The following is a 16,101-nucleotide window of genomic DNA, read 5'->3' as shown; positions in this document are numbered from 1 at the left end:
TTCCAGTGGCCTCACCACACTCACAGTAAAGCACATCTTCTTTGTATCTAATCTAAACTTCCCTTATTTAACTCTGAACCCATTACCCCTCGTCCTATCACTGCAGTCCCTAATGAAGAGTCCCTCCCCAGCATCCTTGTAGGCCCCCTTCAGATACTGGAAGGCTGCCATGAGGTCTGGTTTTGGAGGACTGGGGGCTCTTTGCTGCCACTTGAGAGCTTTCCAGAGTGTGGCTGCAAGAGCTTGCATCTTAGTTGACCATGTGTGTCCGTTACTCGTTCCGCATGATTGAGTTGGCACGACGGAAGGTGCTTCTCCGAAGGCCTCTCTCCCCAGCTGAATTGCCTACGGCGTCTTTCTGTCCTCTCTGAAGGAAGGAATTTGCCATGATCTTGCAGTGTGCCAACAATGCAGGGCGGAAGGCGGGCAAGAAGATCACAGGCAATCCCTTAGTCTCTCAGCGCGCCAGGATGTGCTGTCTACCGGCAAACTGAGAAATGTCTAGTGCTTCAGTTCTTCTCCATGAATGGCATGTTGTTTGGACTGGTGACTCGGTGCACCCCCAAATGCCCAGGATGTTTCTAAGTGCTAGGAATGTATTTTGAGTAGGATTGCTGTCTGAAGATACCATGTTCTTATGAGGAACAGTTCCTTGTAATCAAACTGACCCACCTTCTTTCGAAAGAGCGGAACTATGAGACCGTGGAGGTGCTTCAGGAAGGCGACAGGCGGGGAGCGCCAGCCTCTGGAGGAAGAACGGGGGCCTATTCATCAGTAGGCGAGCCAGGTAATTGCCGTCCTTCAGTCATCCGGTGCCATACGGCAAAGTCACTGTGTTGTCTGCAGGCTATTACATCCCCTGGTGCCTGCACCGGTTCATGGGAGAATTAGAATTTAGCCCTTTGGGGAAGCCAGCCATCTGAAGTACTTTCAGCAGGTGATGGGAAACATGACTCTTAACTGAATGTACCTCCCACAACACCTGCATCCCAGAGCCTGCTGTGAGTCCTCTTAGGCACAACAGAGGGGGATCCCTCCTGTGGACTGAGGTCCAGAGGGAAGCCCTAATGGATTGTGCATGGCTCCAGGGGAACCGGCACTGTCCTGCATCCTTTGTGCCCGAGCCACGCTGAGGCTTGACCTTTCTCTGATTGTTGTCAGTGCGGCCCAAGCCTGGGCAATATCCATGCCAGGATGCATGATTTTTTCAAAAGATCCCACAAAGCGTTGCTTGCGGGGGGGCCATGAGTGGGAGACAAGTCCTGGAAACTGGGGGCACGCAAGCAATGCCCATGCCAGAGAAAAGGCCAAGAGGGACAGCGAGGCTCAGGTATCTCCCGAGGGGATCTGACTCTGGCCCTTTGGGATGTACATCACCAGGGGAGGGAGAGCTGGGACGGGCACTCCCTGACGCAGGGGTGGGTTTTGTCTGTCTCGCTTAGAGGGGCAGTCGGTCACCCTGCTGCTCTCCCCCATGCGCTCCCCATCTGGCCTCATGAGTTACGCTCAGTGGAACAACTTGTCCCAGAGGGACAGAGAGTGCCTCCGGGCGGCAGCGCTAGCAAGCCTTCCTTGCAAAGGGAAGGTGGGTGAACGCATAAGAACTGGTGTGCAAATAAATGTGAAAGATCACCAGGAAGGGGGAGCAAACCTACGACACTGGGAAAACTGGATTATGCTTATCCCAGAGTGCAGGCAAAGCTGAGAGGAGCTGAGGCTGTACCCTGGGGAGAGGCTCCAGGGTGCGTTCATTTGCAGCGACTTTGGGAGTTGCCTTTGCTTCTACTGAAACCAAGGAAATGCTGCAGTCCCAGCAAGTTCGCTGAGCAAGAACATTTCCTGGTGGTGTCAGATCTCTTGTGAAAAATTATCATTCGTGTGCAGCATACAGAATTCTGCCTGCAGGTGGGGATGACAAGAAAAACCCAAATGCTGCAGATCAGCATGGATTCTGGAAGCTCTGCACAGAAGGCATCGTGGCAGTCTTGGGCTCCATGCTGCTCGGGATGGTATTTTGCTGTGTGATCCATCTGTGGAGGAAGAGAAGACGGTGAGCTTTGGAGCAGGGGGGACGGGTTATGAAAATTCAGTATGAGACGGCTGCTACTGACAATGCAGCGTTTAGAGATAGGGTATTCCGTTATTAACTGGCCTCTCAATCCACGGGCACTTGTTTCTGAAACCTGCTCTTACTGTTCCGAATATGAGTTAAAAATGACCCTGGCTTGGCAAGAGCAGACCCAGCAGCAGACGTAGGCAGAGCAAAATCAGGAAGAAAAACAAGGGGTGACACTGCCGTAGAAAGTGAGAAGCGCAACAGCGACACCTCCCTAGCAGTCAACCTACCAGCAGAAATCACCTTTTAGGTGCTGCCGGACAGAGAGCCAAGGCTCTCCCCTTGTCTGGGCAGGGATGGGCAAGGGAGCTGGGTGCTGGTTTTGCCAGGCACACTGAGAAAGGCCAAGGGGAGGCTCTCCTGGCCCTGCAGGGCCATAACCAGCTTTGTGCCCTTTGTCTGCCCAGGTCAGGTCTCCTTCCATGCACATGCAGAGCAGGCAGGTCAGGATGCTCAGGGCCCTGAGGAGATGAGGCGTGGGCAGGCGAGCAGAGCCCTAGGCGAGGGGTGCAGGGCTTCCCATTTTCTGCCCACAGCTCCTGTGTGCAGCCGGGTACCTGCACCCTATGGGCTGCCCAGCACTGGTCTGCACTCTAGAACCTGCCTGGCACTGCAGCCACAGCAGGGCCTCAGTAGCCTCCTCTCTCCACAGGCGCATGGCCGAAGCGTCAGCGGCTCAGGAATATATCAACAGACGCATGACAGACATGGAGAGAGGGATGCCCCGCTCGAACCCCTCTGAGCCCTGGGACCAACCACCATCGCGTGCGCCTCCAAAACCACCTCGCCAGCCACTGAGGCGCCCTGCCCGACCGCCTCCACCACGGCCCTCATGGCTGTCCCATTCAGCTCAGAAGGTGCTTGAGAGCATGCAGAGCAACATCGATGACCCTGAGGAACCGTCCCCTCAGCCCCCAAAGCCAGCGCCCCGATCGAAGCTCTCAGGCAGCTCCATGAGGCTCCGGATTTGGGGTACACCAGAAATACCCCATAAAGCCAAGCAAAAATAAAAACTTGGAGCAGCACAATGGTGCTATCAGGCTCTAATGGAGACACTCTGCTCTGGTTTAGGCTGGAATGGAGTTCATTTTCTTCCTAGCAGCCCAGATGGTGCTGAGGTTGGGATTTGGAACTAAACTAGTGTTGGCACCACACTCATTCTTTAGCTGCAGCTGAACACTGCTTGCATGGCGCAAGGACTACTCTGTTCTGGGTGAAAAACGTAAGCCACACCTTGTGGTTTAACCCAGCATTCAATTGAGGACCACACAGCCAGTCACCCGCTGCCGCCCTCCCGCTGCTAAGTTTTTTCCCATCTTGCAGCAATCACAAGGCAATAGTTTTACGGTTCCTGAGTGCCTCTGCGGACATGGGCTACTGTCGGGACATGCTCTGCGCGTCTCCAGTCTCATTGGGAAATGTGGAAGAATGTTTTTTCCCATTACTGTTTGGCAGAAGCCATGGTTTCAACACGCAACCCTGATTTTATCTGGCATTACAAGGAGGTATGAGTGCGGTCCCCAGGTCTGCGCGTGGTGCTTCTGGCCTGTAAAGGAGTCACCGAGCTCCTTCTACACCAGCTCTTTGCTCCCTGGACTACTGTCTTTTCTGGTCGTTTCTCAAGATGCAACAGTGCAGCCAAACATGAGCAGCGTTTGCTGGTGCTTACGGCACCTTTAAAGTACTGTCTCTGGCGTCAGAGAAGCCCGTCCAATCTACTGCAGTTTTGCTTGCTTTACTTTTATTGCTGTATCCGCTGTCAGGCAATTCCCTCTGCAAGCCTAAAATGTGTCTGGATCTTTTCAGTAACCGCAGAAGACAACAGAGAGGAGTAAGTTTTGCCTGGGTGTCATGTGCTCCACAGCAGACGTTATTTTCTTTTTAATACTAGTTTTAAAATATTTCATAGGGAAAAACAGAGAGGGAGAGGGGGCACATTCGTTCCCTTCAGAGTCCACGCTTACAGGTACGTCGGGGAGGGGACCCCGCTGCACAGGGGCCCCCTGGGGTGTCAGCACGGGGCAGCCTCAGGCTCCCTTCCCTCCCAGGGCTGGGGCCGTGCTGGGGAGCTGGTGTGTGACGTCACAGAAGGCCGCCGATACACCGCGAGGTCATATGCGGCCCCGCAGGCACCCTGCCAGCAGTGCCGGCAGCGGCGGCTTTAGTGCCACAGCGGCTTCAGCGGCGGCTTTAGCGGCGGCACCTGCGTTAGCGGCAGCGGCGGCTTTAGCGGCGGCAGCGGCTTCAGCGACAGTAGTGCCGGTAGCAGCGCTGCGGCGTTAGCGGCAGCAGTGGCGGCAGCTGCACCGTTAGCGGCGGCGGCGGCGGAATGGTGCAGCTCCGGGGAGGCTTCGTCCGCCTCGTCGTCGTTACCCTCCTTCTGCTGATCCTGCGAGCCCAGCATGTCAGGGCTCGGCCGTGGCAAGCACGGGGATTAGGTAGGCAGGCAGGCAAGGGCCAGCACCCAGCCCCGGCAGTACGCACTGCACTGCTCGCGGTGGGACTGGGCTGCGTGAGAAGCAGCCAGCTCCTCTGGCAGCGAGAGGCACGGGGCTGCAGCCACTGCGGGGACGTTTCCCGAGGAGTGCAGGGGCCCCAAACCTCACCTAGAGCCAGCCTTGTGCAGCTCTGCCCCAGGAAAACCTTCTAGGTTAAGCGAAGTAGATGGCGACATCTGATGGGAATGTGCTTGATTACAGCTGTGCCTATAGCCCGTGGCCACCGGATTTGGCCAAATCCTGTCCCAGATCCTGTCCTGGAGCCTCACGGCAATCCCTCAGGTGTGTCATTTCAGTGCGTGAGCACTTAGGTTTTAATCATTCAAAATTCACTTGGTATTTTCTTGGCTGGTGCTTAAGACGTGCAGAACAGCAGAGAGAGAGTGGGTCAGGCTCAGGGACGTGCCTTGGAGCATTCTGCCTTGCAAAGCATTCCTTCCCAGCCTCTCTGACCCTGCACTACTTCCAATACAAAGCCCGCGGGCTCGTGAGGGTTGAGTTTACAGCTGGTGTGAGCTCCAGTGAGTCCTTTCCCCTGACAGCTCTGTGCACGGCTCGTTTTAGACTAGCATGGCCCAGGCATGCAGTAACTGCACAGCCCTCCTGAGTAGAAGGGAGAGACAAGTGCCATGGAGCAATCCCGTGCTTGAGCTGCATTCGCTGCCCTTCGGATGTGAGGAAACACACTGAAATATTTCAGGGGAGCTTCTCTGTACTGTTTGTTCGCAGATGTGGCCGGAGGTGAGGGATACCCAGCTTCCTGGCTGGATTCCACGGCTGACGCTCAGGGAGATAGCATGGGTACGTCACAGCTTTTTACTTCCTTTCAAAGCTGCCTGCCCAAAGCCCAAACATGAGCAAGGCATCTCTTGCGGGTGTGAGAATAGAGACCTGCGTGTGTGTCGTGCCATTAGGTGATTGCCTTATATGTTCTGCTGTTTGCTTACGACATTGTCTTATCGCAGTGTGTGAAGGAAACCTCTCATGGGTCTTTGGTTGCAGATGTGGGTGCAGGGAGGGCTGTTCCAGCTTCTCAGCTGGATCCTGTGCTGGAGCTTCCCTGGGACCACAGGGCAGAGTAGTCAGCTTTGACTCACTTTGCAGACTACACACTGATTTTCAGTACTTTATTCGCATGGAATTTAACTTTGTACTTTCCGTTTGGGTCCTCAAGGAGCAAAGTCTGAAGATGAAACAGGAGAATCTTCCCAGGGGTCATCAGATACCCTAAGGAGAATCATGACAGACTTGGATGAAGCAGCACAGGGTGGGTGTATATCACTCTTGACCGGAAGGCTTGGGAAGCTGAGGTTTTAGATGCATGTACGGACAAGGAGTAGCCTCCACAGCAGGAACGGGAGAGGCTTTCCAAGGAACTGATCCCCGATAAGCCATGACAGGGCCAGCATCCTGACAGTCGCTGCCGGAGAGAGTGCCCTTGGGCAGCGAACAGGATGCGCGGGCAGCTTGGGGTCGCAGAGACCAGCAGGCTTGGCTGGGGCTGCAGGCGTGGTATGGCCAGGGTCGGAGCACTCTGGCTTCACAGCCTGACCCAGTCCCATTGCTCTCTGTGGTGTCTGGAGACAATGTGTGACACTTTGGGGTCCGGGACAGATGGCAACTGACGCGACACCCAATTTGAAGGCAGCTAAAGTGCAGGGCTGTGAATTTAGTGTTGGGTGGTTTAGCTGTCTCTTTCTAGTTGGGTTTTAGGTGACTTGGCTGTGGTTTGCGCAGAATCATAGAATACTTAAGGTTGGAAGGGACCTTAAGATCATCGCGTTCCACCCCCCTGCCAAGGTCAGGGACACATCACACTAAACCGTGCCACCCAAGGCTCTGTCCATCCTGGCCTTGAACAGCACCAGGGATGGAGCATTCGCAGCTTCCCTGGGCAACCCATTCAGGTGGCCTCACCACACTCACAGTAAAGCACATCTTCTTTGTATCTAATCTAAACTTCCCTTATTTAACTCTGAACCCATTACCCCTCGTCCTATCACTGCAGTCCCTAATGAAGAGTCCCTCCCCAGCATCCTTGTAGGCCCCCTTCAGATACTGGAAGGCTGCCATGAGGTCTGGTTTTGGAGGACTGGGGACTCTTTGCTGCCACTTGAGAGCTTTCCAGAGTGTGGCTGCAAGAGCTTGCATCTTAGTTGACCATGTGTGTCCGTTACTCGTTCCGCATGATTGAGTTGGCACGACGGAAGGTGCTTCTCCGAAGGCCTCTCTCCCCAGCTGAATTGCCTACGGCGTCTTTCTGTCCTCTCTGAAGGAAGGAATTTGCCATGATCTTGCAGTGTGCCAACAATGCAGGGCGGAAGGCGGGCAAGAAGATCACAGGCAATCCCTTAGTCTCTCAGCGCGCCAGGATGCGCTGTCTACCGGCAAACTGAGAAATGTCTAGTGCTTCAGTTCTTCTCCATGAATGGCATGTTGTTTGGACTGGTGACTCGGTGCACCCCCAAATGCCCAGGATGTTTCTAAGTGCTAGGAATGTATTTTGAGTAGGATTGCTGTCTGAAGATACCATGTTCTTATGAGGAACAGTTCCTTGTAATCAAACTGACCCACCTTCTTTCGAAAGAGCGGAACTATGAGACCGTGGAGGTGCTTCAGGAAGGCGACAGGCGGGGAGCGCCAGCCTCTGGAGGAAGAACGGGGGCCTATTCATCAGTAGGCGAGCCAGGTAATTGCCGTCCTTCAGTCATCCGGTGCCATACGGCAAAGTCACTGTGTTGTCTGCAGGCTATTACATCCCCTGGTGCCTGCACCGGTTCATGGGAGAATTAGAATTTAGCCCTTTGGGGAAGCCAGCCATCTGAAGTACTTTCAGCAGGTGATGGGAAACATGACTCTTAACTGAATGTACCTCCCACAACACCTGCATCCCAGAGCCTGCTGTGAGTCCTCTTAGGCACAACAGAGGGGGATCCCTCCTGTGGACTGAGGTCCAGAGGGAAGCCCTAATGGATTGTGCATGGCTCCAGGGGAACCGGCACTGTCCTGCATCCTTTGTGCCCGAGCCACGCTGAGGCTTGACCTTTCTCTGATTGTTGTCAGTGCGGCCCAAGCCTGGGCAATATCCATGCCAGGATGCATGATTTTTTCAAAAGATCCCACAAAGCGTTGCTTGCGGGGGGGCCATGAGTGGGAGACAAGTCCTGGAAACTGGGGGCACGCAAGCAATGCCCATGCCAGAGAAAAGGCCAAGAGGGACAGCGAGGCTCAGGTATCTCCCGAGGGGATCTGACTCTGGCCCTTTGGGATGTACATCACCAGGGGAGGGAGAGCTGGGACTGGCACTCCCTGACGCAGGGGTGGGTTTTGTCTGTCTCGCTTAGAGGGGCAGTCGGTCACCCTGCTGCTCTCCCCCATGCGCTCCCCATCTGGCCTCATGAGTTACGCTCAGTGGAACAACTTGTCCCAGAGGGACAGAGAGTGCCTCCGGGCGGCAGCGCTAGCAAGCCTTCCTTGCAAAGGGAAGGTGGGTGAACGCATAAGAACTGGTGTGCAAATAAATGTGAAAGATCACCAGGAAGGGGGAGCAAACCTATGACACTGGGAAAACTGGATTATGCTTATCCCAGAGTGCAGGCAAAGCTGAGAGGAGCTGAGGCTGTACCCTGGGGAGAGGCTCCAGGGTGCGTTCATTTGCAGCGACTTTGGGAGTTGCCTTTGCTTCTACTGAAACCAAGGAAATGCTGCAGTCCCAGCAAGTTCGCTGAGCAAGAACATTTCCTGGTGGTGTCAGATCTCTTGTGAAAAATTATCATTCGTGTGCAGCAGACAGAATTCTGCCTGCAGGTGGGGATGACAAGAAAAACCCAAATGCTGCAGATCAGCATGGATTCTGGAAGCTCCGCACAGAAGGCATCGTGGCAGTCTTGGGCTCCATGCTGCTCGGGATGGTATTTTGCTGTGTGATCCATCTGTGGAGGAAGAGAAGACGGTGAGCTTTGGAGCAGGGGGGACGGGTTATGAAAATTCAGTATGAGACGGCTGCTACTGACAATGCAGCGTTTAGAGATAGGGTATTCCGTTATTAACTGGCCTCTCAATCCACGGGCACTTGTTTCTGAAACCTGCTCTTACTGTTCCGAATATGAGTTAAAAATGACCCTGGCTTGACAAGAGCAGACCCAGCAGCAGACGTAGGCAGAGCAAAATCAGGAAGAAAAACAAGGGGTGACACTGCCGTAGAAAGTGAGAAGCGCAACAGCGACACCTCCCTAGCAGTCAACCTACCAGCAGAAATCACCTTTTAGGTGCTGCCGGACAGAGAGCCAAGGCTCTCCCCTTGTCTGGGCAGGGATGGGCAAGGGAGCTGGGTGCTGGTTTTGCCAGGCACACTGAGAAAGGCCAAGGGGAGGCTCTCCTGGCCCTGCAGGGCCATAACCAGCTTTGTGCCCTTTGTCTGCCCAGGTCAGGTCTCCTTCCATGCACATGCAGAGCAGGCAGGTCAGGATGCTCAGGGCCCTGAGGAGATGAGGCGTGGGCAGGCGAGCAGAGCCCTAGGCGAGGGGTGCAGGGCTTCCCATTTTCTGCCCACAGCTCCTGTGTGCAGCCGGGTACCTGCACCCTATGGGCTGCCCAGCACTGGTCTGCACTCTAGAACCTGCCTGGCACTGCAGCCACAGCAGGGCCTCAGTAGCCTCCTCTCTCCACAGGCGCATGGCCGAAGCGTCAGCGGCTCAGGAATATATCAACAGACGCATGACAGACATGGAGAGAGGGATGCCCCGCTCGAACCCCTCTGAGCCCTGGGACCAACCACCATCGCGTGCGCCTCCAAAACCACCTCGCCAGCCACTGAGGCGCCCTGCCCGACCGCCTCCACCACGGCCCTCATGGCTGTCCCATTCAGCTCAGAAGGTGCTTGAGAGCATGCAGAGCAACATCGATGACCCTGAGGAACCGTCCCCTCAGCCCCCAAAGCCAGCGCCCCGATCGAAGCTCTCAGGCAGCTCCATGAGGCTCCGGATTTGGGGTACACCAGAAATACCCCATAAAGCCAAGCAAAAATAAAAACTTGGAGCAGCACAATGGTGCTATCAGGCTCTAATGGAGACACTCTGCTCTGGTTTAGGCTGGAATGGAGTTCATTTTCTTCCTAGCAGCCCAGATGGTGCTGAGGTTGGGATTTGGAACTAAACTAGTGTTGGCACCACACTCATTCTTTAGCTGCAGCTGAACACTGCTTGCATGGCGCAAGGACTACTCTGTTCTGGGTGGAAAACATAAGCCACACCTTGTGGTTTAACCCAGCATTCAATTGAGGACCACACAGCCAGTCACCCGCTGCCGCCCTCCCGCTGCTAAGTTTTTTCCCATCTTGCAGCAATCACAAGGCAATAGTTTTACGGTTCCTGAGTGCCTCTGCGGACATGGGCTACTGTCGGGACATGCTCTGCGCGTCTCCAGTCTCATTGGGAAATGTGGAAGAATGTTTTTTCCCATTACTGTTTGGCAGAAGCCATGGTTTCAACACGCAACCCTGATTTTATCTGGCATTACAAGGAGGTATGAGTGCGGTCCCCAGGTCTGCGCGTGGTGCTTCTGGCCTGTAAAGGAGTCACCGAGCTCCTTCTACACCAGCTCTTTGCTCCCTGGACTACTGTCTTTTCTGGTCGTTTGTCAAGATGCAACAGTGCAGCCAAACATGAGCAGCGTTTGCTGGTGCTTACGGCACCTTTAAAGTACTGTCTCTGGCGTCAGAGAAGCCGGTCCAATCTACTGCAGTTTTGCTTGCTTTACTTTTATTGCTGTATCCGCTGTCAGGCAATTCCCTCTGCAAGCCTAAAATGTGTCTGGATCTTTTCAGTAACCGCAGAAGACAACAGAGAGGAGTAAGTTTTGCCTGGGTGTCATGTGCTCCACAGCAGACGTTATTTTCTTTTTAATACTAGTTTTAAAATATTTCATAGGGAAAAACAGAGAGGGAGAGGGGGCACATTCGTTCCCTTCAGAGTCCACGCTTACAGGTACGTCGGGGAGGGGACCCCGCTGCACAGGGGCCCGCTGGGGTGTCAGCACGGGGCAGCCTCAGGCTCCCTTCCCTCCCAGGGCTGGGGCCGTGCTGGGGAGCTGGTGTGTGACGTCACAGAAGGCCGCCGATACACCGCGAGGTCATATGCGGCCCCGCAGGCACCCTGCCAGCAGTGCCGGCAGCGGCGGCTTTAGTGCCACAGCGGCTTCAGCGGCGGCTTTAGCGGCGGCACCTGCGTTAGCGGCAGCGGCGGCTTTAGCGGCGGCAGCGGCTTCAGCGACAGTAGTGCCGGTAGCAGCGCTGCGGCGTTAGCGGCAGCAGTGGCGGCAGCTGCACCGTTAGCGGCGGCGGCGGCGGAATTGTGCAGCTCCGGGGAGGCTTCGTCTGCCTCGTCGTCGTTACCCTCCTTCTGCTGATCCTGCGAGCCCAGCATGTCAGGGCTCGGCCGTGGCAAGCACGGGGATTAGGTAGGCAGGCAGGCAAGGGCCAGCACCCAGCCCCGGCAGTACGCACTGCACTGCTCGCGGTGGGACTGGGCTGCGTGAGAAGCAGCCAGCTCCTCTGGCAGCGAGAGGCACGGGGCTGCAGCCACTGCGGGGACGTTTCCCGAGGAGTGCAGGGGCCCCAAACCTCACCTAGAGCCAGCCTTGTGCAGCTCTGCCCCAGGAAAACCTTCTAGGTTAAGCGAAGTAGATGGCGACATCTGATGGGAATGTGCTTGATTACAGCTGTGCCTATAGCCCGTGGCCACCGGATTTGGCCAAATCCTGTCCCAGATCCTGTCCTGGAGCCTCACGGCAATCCCTCAGGTGTGTCATTTCAGTGCGTGAGCACTTAGGTTTTAATCATTCAAAATTCACTTGGTATTTTCTTGGCTGGTGCTTAAGACGTGCAGAACAGCAGAGAGAGAGTGGGTCAGGCTCAGGGACGTGCCTTGGAGCATTCTGCCTTGCAAAGCATTCCTTCCCAGCCTCTCTGACCCTGCACTACTTCCAATACAAAGCCCGCGGGCTCGTGAGGGTTGAGTTTACAGCTGGTGTGAGCTCCAGTGAGTCCTTTCCCCTGACAGCTCTGTGCACGGCTCGTTTTAGACTAGCATGGCCCAGGCATGCAGTAACTGCACAGCCCTCCTGAGTAGAAGGGAGAGACAAGTGCCATGGAGCAATCCCGTGCTTGAGCTGCATTCGCTGCCCTTCGGATGTGAGGAAACACACTGAAATATTTCAGGGGAGCTTCTCTGTACTGTTTGTTCGCAGATGTGGCCGGAGGTGAGGGATACCCAGCTTCCTGGCTGGATTCCACGGCTGACGCTCAGGGAGATAGCATGGGTACGTCACAGCTTTTTACTTCCTTTCAAAGCTGCCTGCCCAAAGCCCAAACATGAGCAAGGCATCTCTTGCGGGTGTGAGAATAGAGACCTGCGTGTGTGTCGTGCCATTAGGTGATTGCCTTATATGTTCTGCTGTTTGCGTACGACATTGTCTTATCGCAGTGTGTGAAGGAAACCTCTCATGGGTCTTTGGTTGCAGATGTGGGCGCAGGGAGGGCTGTTCCAGCTTCTCAGCTGGATCCTGTGCTGGAGCTTCCCTGGGACCACAGGGCAGAGTAGTCAGCTTTGACTCACTTTGCAGACTACACACTGATTTTCAGTACTTTATTCGCATGGAATTTAACTTTGTACTTTCCGTTTGGGTCCTCAAGGAGCAAAGTCTGAAGATGAAACAGGAGAATCTTCCCAGGGGTCATCAGATACCCTAAGGAGAATCATGACAGACTTGGATGAAGCAGCACAGGGTGGGTGTATATCACTCTTGACCGGAAGGCTTGGGAAGCTGAGGTTTTAGATGCATGTACGGACAAGGAGTAGCCTCCACAGCAGGAACGGGAGAGGCTTTCCAAGGAACTGATCCCCGATAAGCCATGACAGGGCCAGCATCCTGACAGTCGCTGCCGGAGAGAGTGCCCTTGGGCAGCGAACAGGATGCGCGGGCAGCTTGGGGTCGCAGAGACCAGCAGGCTTGGCTGGGGCTGCAGGCGTGGTATGGCCAGGGTCGGAGCACTCTGGCTTCACAGCCTGACCCAGTCCCATTGCTCTCTGTGGTGTCTGGAGACAATGTGTGACACTTTGGGGTCCGGGACAGACGGCAACTGACGCGACACCCAATTTGAAGGCAGCTAAAGTGCAGGGCTGTGAATTTAGTGTTGGGTGGTTTAGCTGTCTCTTTCTAGTTGGGTTTTAGGTGACTTGGCTGTGGTTTGCGCAGAATCATAGAATACTTAAGGTTGGAAGGGACCTTAAGATCATCGCGTTCCACCCCCCTGCCAAGGTCAGGGACACATCACACTAAACAGTGCCACCCAAGGCTCTGTCCATCCTGGCCTTGAACAGCACCAGGGATGGAGCATTCGCAGCTTCCCTGGGCAACCCATTCAGGTGGCCTCACCACACTCACAGTAAAGCACATCTTCTTTGTATCTAATCTAAACTTCCCTTATTTAACTCTGAACCCATTACCCCTCGTCCTATCACTGCAGTCCCTAATGAAGAGTCCCTCCCCAGCATCCTTGTAGGCCCCCTTCAGATACTGGAAGGCTGCCATGAGGTCTGGTTTTGGAGGACTGGGGGCTCTTTGCTGCCACTTGAGAGCTTTCCAGAGTGTGGCTGCAAGAGCTTGCATCTTAGTTGACCATGTGTGTCCGTTACTCGTTCCGCATGATTGAGTTGGCACGACGGAAGGTGCTTCTCCGAAGGCCTCTCTCCCCAGCTGAATTGCCTACGGCGTCTTTCTGTCCTCTCTGAAGGAAGGAATTTGCCATGATCTTGCAGTGTGCCAACAATGCAGAGCGGAAGGCGGGCAAGAAGATCACAGGCAATCCCTTAGTCTCTCAGCGCGCCAGGATGTGCTGTCTACCGGCAAACTGAAAAATGTCTAGTGCTTCAGTTCTTCTCCATGAATGGCATGTTGTTTGGACTGGTGACTCGGTGCACCCCCAAATGCCCAGGATGTTTCTAAGTGCTAGGAATGTATTTTGAGTAGGATTGCTGTCTGAAGATACCATGTTCTTATGAGGAACAGTTCCTTGTAATCAAACTGACCCACCTTCTTTCGAAAGAGCGGAACTATGAGACCGTGGAGGCGCTTCAGGAAGGCGACAGGCGGGGAGCGCCAGCCTCTGGAGGAAGAACGGGGGCCTATTCATCAGTAGGCGAGCCAGGTAATTGCCGTCCTTCAGTCATCCAGTGCCATACGGCAAAGTCACTGTGTTGTCTGCAGGCTATTACATCCCCTGGTGCCTGCACCGGTTCATGGGAGAATTAGAATTTAGCCCTTTGGGGAAGCCAGCCATCTGAAGTACTTTCAGCAGGTGATGGGAAACATGACTCTTAACTGAATGTACCTCCCACAACACCTGCATCCCAGAGCCTGCTGTGAGTCCTCTTAGGCACAACAGAGGGGGATCCCTCCTGTGGACTGAGGTCCAGAGGGAAGCCCTAATGGATTGTGCATGGCTCCAGGGGAACCGGCACTGTCCTGCATCCTTTGTGCCCGAGCCACGCTGAGGCTTGACCTTTCTCTGATTGTTGTCAGTGCGGCCCAAGCCTGGGCAATATCCATGCCAGGATGCATGATTTTTTCAAAAGATCCCACAAAGCGTTGCTTGCGGGGGGGCCATGAGTGGGAGACAAGTCCTGGAAACTGGGGGCACGCAAGCAATGCCCATGCCAGAGAAAAGGCCAAGAGGGACAGCGAGGCTCAGGTATCTCCCGAGGGGATCTGACTCTGGCCCTTTGGGATGTACATCACCAGGGGAGGGAGAGCTGGGACTGGCACTCCCTGACGCAGGGGTGGGTTTTGTCTGCCTCGCTTAGAGGGGCAGTCGGTCACCCTGCTGCTCTCCCCCATGCGCTCCCCATCTGGCCTCATGAGTTACGCCCAGTGGAACAACTTGTCCCAGAGGGACAGAGAGTGCCTCCGGGCGGCAGCGCTAGCAAGCCTTCCTTGCAAAGGGAAGGTGGGTGAACGCATAAGAACTGGTGTGCAAATAAATGTGAAAGATCACCAGGAAGGGGGAGCAAACCTATGACACTGGGAAAACTGGATTATGCTTATCCCAGAGTGCAGGCAAAGCTGAGAGGAGCTGAGGCTGTACCCTGGGGAGAGGCTCCAGGGTGCGTTCATTTGCAGCGACTTTGGGAGTTGCCTTTGCTTCTACTGAAACCAAGGAAATGCTGCAGTCCCAGCAAGTTCGCTGAGCAAGAACATTTCCTGGTGGTGTCAGATCTCTTGTGAAAAATTATCATTCGTGTGCAGCATACAGAATTCTGCCTGCAGGTGGGGATGACAAGAAAAACCCAAATGCTGCAGATCAGCATGGATTCTGGAAGCTCCGCACAGAAGGCATCGTGGCAGTCTTGGGCTCCATGCTGCTCGGGATGGTATTTTGCTGTGTGATCCATCTGTGGAGGAAGAGAAGACGGTGAGCTTTGGAGCAGGGGGGACGGGTTATGAAAATTCAGTATGAGACGGCTGCTACTGACAATGCAGCGTTTAGAGATAGAGTATTCCGTTATTAACTGGCCTCTCAATCCACGGGCACTTGTTTCTGAAACCTGCTCTTACTGTTCCGAATATGAGTTAAAAATGACCCTGGCTTGACAAGAGCAGACCCAGCAGCAGACGTAGGCAGAGCAAAATCAGGAAGAAAAACAAGGGGTGACACTGCCGTAGAAAGTGAGAAGCGCAACAGCGACACCTCCCTAGCAGTCAACCTACCAGCAGAAATCACCTTTTAGGTGCTGCCGGACAGAGAGCCAAGGCTCTCCCCTTGTCTGGGCAGGGATGGGCAAGGGAGCTGGGTGCTGGTTTTGCCAGGCACACTGAGAAAGGCCAAGGGGAGGCTCTCCTGGCCCTGCAGGACCATAACCAGCTCTGTGCCCTTTGTCTGCCCAGGTCAGGTCTCCTTCCATGCACATGCAGAGCAGGCAGGTCAGGATGCTCAGGGCCCTGAGGAGATGAGGCGTGGGCAGGCGAGCAGAGCCCTAGGCGAGGGGTGCAGGGCTTCCCATTTTCTGCCCACAGCTCCTGTGTGCAGCCGGGTACCTGCACCCTATGGGCTGCCCAGCACTGGTCTGCACTCTAGAACCTGCCTGGCACTGCAGCCACAGCAGGGCCTCAGTAGCCTCCTCTCTCCACAGGCGCATGGCCGAAGCGTCAGCGGCTCAGGAATATATCAACAGACGCATGACAGACATGGAGAGAGGGATGCCCCGCTCGAACCCCTCTGAGCCCTGGGACCAACCACCATCGCGTGCGCCTCCAAAACCACCTCGCCAGCCACTGAGGCGCCCTGCCCGACCGCCTCCACCACGGCCCTCATGGCTGTCCCATTCAGCTCAGAAGGTGCTTGAGAGCATGCAGAGCAACATCGATGACCCTGAGGAACCGTCCCCTCAGCCCCCAAAGCCAGCGCCCCGATCGAAGCTCTCAGGCAGCTCC

This window comes from Lathamus discolor, chromosome 3, assembly GCF_037157495.1.
Source record: "Lathamus discolor isolate bLatDis1 chromosome 3, bLatDis1.hap1, whole genome shotgun sequence".
NCBI lineage: Eukaryota > Metazoa > Chordata > Aves > Psittaciformes > Psittacidae > Lathamus > Lathamus discolor.
This window is presented reverse-complemented; position numbering follows the sequence as displayed.